The sequence below is a fragment of the Balaenoptera musculus genome, chromosome 20, assembly GCF_009873245.2.
Source record: "Balaenoptera musculus isolate JJ_BM4_2016_0621 chromosome 20, mBalMus1.pri.v3, whole genome shotgun sequence".
Taxonomy (NCBI): domain Eukaryota; kingdom Metazoa; phylum Chordata; class Mammalia; order Artiodactyla; family Balaenopteridae; genus Balaenoptera; species Balaenoptera musculus.
Window position 1 is genome coordinate 23,141,873 of NC_045804.1, and position 4,608 is coordinate 23,146,480.

General features: G+C 49.6%; 1 non-coding gene across 1 annotated transcript; it reads right to left on the minus strand.

Annotated features, from left to right (window-relative positions):
• Positions 1-444: 444 nt before the first annotated feature.
• TRNAG-UCC lies at positions 445-517 on the minus strand. The gene has a single exon. It is a non-coding gene; the product is annotated as a tRNA-Gly (tRNA).
• Positions 518-4,608: the final 4,091 nt, after the last annotated feature.

The window sequence follows — 4,608 nt, forward strand, 5'->3', positions numbered from 1 at the left end:
GTATTCCACTAGGGGGATATACCATTTTACCGCAGTTTATTAAACCCTTCACCATCCAATATAGTAGCCACATGTGGCTATTTACACTGAAAATTGCAATTAAGTAAAATTTGAAATTCATTTCCTCAGTTGCACTTAGTAGCTACATGTAGCTAGTAGCTACCATATTGGACAGCACAGAGAACATTTCCATCATCACAGAAAGTTCTATTGAGTTGCTGGTTGAACTAATCCCCTATAGCTGAGCATCTGGCTTACTTCCAGTCTTTAAGAGCTGAGGGATGATGAGTCCCATCCCTGGGTTGCAAGAGAGCTAAGTGAGAACTGCCTAGGGAATGCTGGACCTTCAACCTCAGATCTTGAAATCTTGGAGGCTCCTGCAAGAGAAGCACTTTTGTTTGTTTGTTTGTTTTTGGCCGCACAGCGTGGCTTGAGGGATCTTAGTTCCCTGACCAGGGATCGAACCTGTGCCCCCTGCAATGGAAGCACAGAGTCCTAACCACTGGACCACCAGGGAATTCTCAAGATGAGGGCTTTTGGGTTTGAGGCAGAGGCTTGACCAGGGCCTGGAAACAAGAGTGACCCTTAAGGACAGGCTTCATGCTTAACCCTAACCCTCTACTTCCCTCTCCAGTCCTACCAAAATGCAGTCCTATTTTCTTTCATTTAATATTTAAGTCCTGTGCTGGGGAGACAGGTTCAGAAAAGACACAGTCTCTGTCTTGAAGAAAGAGAAAGATCATCACCTGCCTTGTGACAGACTTTCAAGGAGGCCTCATCAAAAACCAAAAGGCCTGAAAATATCCTCTGTTAGTTAGGATGGTTGAAACAGGTGATCTCATCCATTTCTGGAGGTTGCAAATTGGTGCAAACTTTTTGGAAGTCAATTCCAAATCTATCCAAATTCCAGTGAAAATCTATCTGAAATTTAAAAGCACATAACCTTTGACCCAGCAATGTCATATTTATAAACTTGTCTTACAGATACACACATAAGTGCAAAACAATTATATGTACCAAGATATTTCCTGAAGGCACCATTGTTTATAGTAACAAAAGGCTGACACGCCCTAAATGTCCACTAGGTAGAGAATAGCAAAATAAATTGGGACACAAGCAACCTAAGTGTCCATCGACAGATGAATGGATAAAGAAGATGTGGCACATATATACAATGGAATATTACTCCGCCATAAAAAGAAACAAAATTGAGTTATTTGTAGTGAGGTGGATGGACCTAGAGTCTGTCGCACGGAGTGAAGTAAGTCAGAAAGAGAAAAACAAATACCGTATGCTAACACGTATATATGGAATCTAAAAGAAAAAGGTTCTGATGAACCTAGGGGCAGGACAGGAATAAAGACGGAGATGTAGAGAATGGACTTGAGGACACGGGGAGGGGGAAGGGTAAGCTGGGACGAAGTGAGAGAGTGGCATGGACATATATACCCTACCAAATGTAAAATAGATAGCTAGTGGGAAGCAGCCGCATAACACAGGGAGATCAGCTCGGTGCTTTGTGACCCCCTAGAGGGGTGGGAGGGAGTTGCAAGAGGGAGGAGATATGGGGATGTATGTATATATATAGCTGATTCACTTTGTTATACAGAAAAAGCTAACACAACATTGTAAAGCGACTATACTCCAATAAATATGTTAAAAAAATTATTGAAAAAAATAATAAATTGTGACACATTCCATATGATGGAAGACTATATAGATTTTGTGGAGGCAGATATATTATTAAGTGAAAATAGCAAGGTGTCAAGCAGTGTGGAATGTGTGCTATCATTTGTGTCAAACATACAAACACACACACACAAACATACTGTTTGTATATATCCAAAAATATCTCTGGAAAGATACATTAAAATTGTTTTTCTTTTAAACTGTACACATGTATTACCTTTTAAAAAAAAAATGAGGCACCAACTGAGTAACGGTGAGCAGGGATGGGGAGGGAGGAGATTCCTGGGGAAACCTGCTCAGTCACCTGAGCTCCGAGTGTGCCCAGTGACTGCACAATCATTCCATCGGAGGTGACAAGGCGACAACAATTCAGAAATGTCACCCATGCTGTGACTCCATCTCTATCACCTCTGGAGGCCTCGCCCTGTCTTGGCTGTCATACCGCCTGTGCCCAGCAGGGGGAAGCACAGACCCACCAAAGTATTGGTCCCAAACTTCAAGCATCCCTTCTAGGATTTCCTCCTCTGTGGACCACGATTGGAAAGACACTTCCTGCCAAGCCAACCAAATCTATTAGGTAATAATTGATTAAAATTCCCCCCCCCCCACCCTTTTTTTTGTACCTTACAGTTCTGATCAGCATGAGAGAGAGATAATGTAGGCTTGTTGGGCTGATCATTTTCCACACAACAGGTCCTACTTAGCCCAGGCTTATTTCCATCAGGCCTTGGGTGGGCAGTGGTTGGCAATGGCCTGAGCAACCCCAGGGACCGAGGGTGCAGGCTGGCAACTATTAAGTCATTAGAGGCTCCCCACCCCCCTGGGATTTTCAGCTGTGGGGCACAACTCCCACTCTTGTCCTACCCACTCAAAGAAGTAGTTCTGAGCAAGAGTAAGCATGAACACCTGGCACCATAGGCGGACTCTCCCAGTCACTCTCCCAGATGTGTTTAGAGTGTGTCCTTTGCTAGACTGTGAGCAGCCCAAGGACAGAGACTCTTCTCATCTGCCACAGAATCTTCAGGAGTGAGCACAGTGCCGGGCACAGAGCTAGTGCTAAGTAAAGCCTTGTTAAATGGAAAGAGACAGTCATTGAGGAGAACAGGGACGAAATTTTTTAAATAAAAAAGAAAGAAGGAACGAAAGAAAGGGAGAGAGAGAGAGGTCTTAGCTAATCTCAAGGGCAAGAATCCAAGGGCAAGACTGTGGTCTGCTCTAGGCTGGAGGTGAGGGCAGTGGGCACAGAATGGATCACCTTCTTAGCACACTCAAGGAATATCCTGCTTTGTCTTACTTTGTGGGTCCCTGCCTGGGACATGAAATAAGTGATGACATCTCTCACCCACCAGAGGTGCTGGTGACCTTGGCAGAAGAAAGGCTTAAATCAGGTCAGCCTGGGGGAAAGGACTGGCTCATTCCAGGGCCTTCCTTAAGATTAGATAAATTCCCAGCTCCTGCTTAAACTTCGGTGGTTCTGAATTTGAGAAGGGAGGGCAGAAGGAAGAGGAAGCTATAGTGGAGGGGATATTTATGGCCCCTGCCCGGCCTAGAGAAAATCCAGGGCTCATTAATGGGCCCCCGGTCCTCAATGCCTTGATGGTGCAAGGAAGGACCAACTGGGGATCCCCACAAATTATAATAGATGGGAGTGGGAGGAGCAACTGAAAGAGAAAAGCCTCAAATTCAGGCTGGAGATTGTGCCCAGACCTGGGGTTCTAACTGCCCCCCTCCCCCACCGCAATACTCTCTCATCCTCTGGTCCATCCTGAATGAGAGGGCCAGTGGGAGGAAGGGGCAGCAGCTCCAAGGCATTGTAGATTTTGGAGGTGGACAGAAAGGAGGCCTGTTTCTGCCCTTTATTAGCTGTGTGCCCTTCGGCAAGTCCCTTAACCACTCTGAGCCTCAATTTCCCCCTCTAAAATGAGGATATCAATACCTACCTTCCCTGGTCATTGTCAGGATGAATGAAAGAAGACCTCTGGAAGTATTTCTGTAATTGCCAGACATCAGAGATTGTTATTCGTCAAGGCAAGCGAGAAGCCACCGTAGGTCTCTGGAGGTGACAGCATCAAGATTTTTTTCCCCCTCTGCGGTTCCTGCTCCTTTCCCAGCGTGGATGCTGGCTTTAATCTTCCCGTTCCTCAACACCCTCGCTTCTCCTTGAGACCGCCTTGGTGGTCCCCAGATTTTCGCAGCCTGCTTTTTTCCTTGGGCGCCCCCATTCTAAAAGCACTGGGGATGCCGGCACAGGCGCAGAGTTGGTCCAGAGTGGACAGGTCGCGGGGGTCTCCGCTGGCCTGGATCTGCGCCCCCCGCCCTGCTTTGGGATTCTTATTTGCAGATGGTTCCCTCTGGTCTTCAGCTCGGTCCTGGGCTAAAGAGAGGAGGGGAGAAACAAGGGGTGGGGGGCCTGGAAGGGGGTTCCCACCTTCTCCGGCGGGAACCCGAGAGGGGGACGCAGCCCTTGCGCCCCAACGCCGCACCGTCATGGGTCTCCAAGCCGCGCTCGTAAGTGGTGGCAGTCCTCGACTCCGATGATTGCCCCCTCCGTCCCCCAGGCCGTGACCCCCTTCACCCAGACCCCGTCAGTCCCCCGGCTCCGAGCGAGCGGGAGCCTGCGGTTCTAGGACCCCGAGGCGCGGCCGAGCGCGCCGCCGCCTCTGCCTCGCCTCGGTTGCTCCCGCTGCGGCAGGTGAAGCGGCGCCGGCCGCCCCCTCTGCGGCAGGTGAAGCGGGTCGGTAGCCCCCTCTCCGCCGCGCCATGGCTGCGGCCGACCCCCGGCCGGCGGCCGGCGCCCTCCCCCTCCCTCCAGCCCGCCCCCCTGGGGCTGGGTGCGTAGCGGCGGCGGAGGCGAAATGCGGTTTGCGCGCACAGGGAGCGACAGCAGAAGTTAGAAGATCGCCGAGGGGGGAGCCCGTG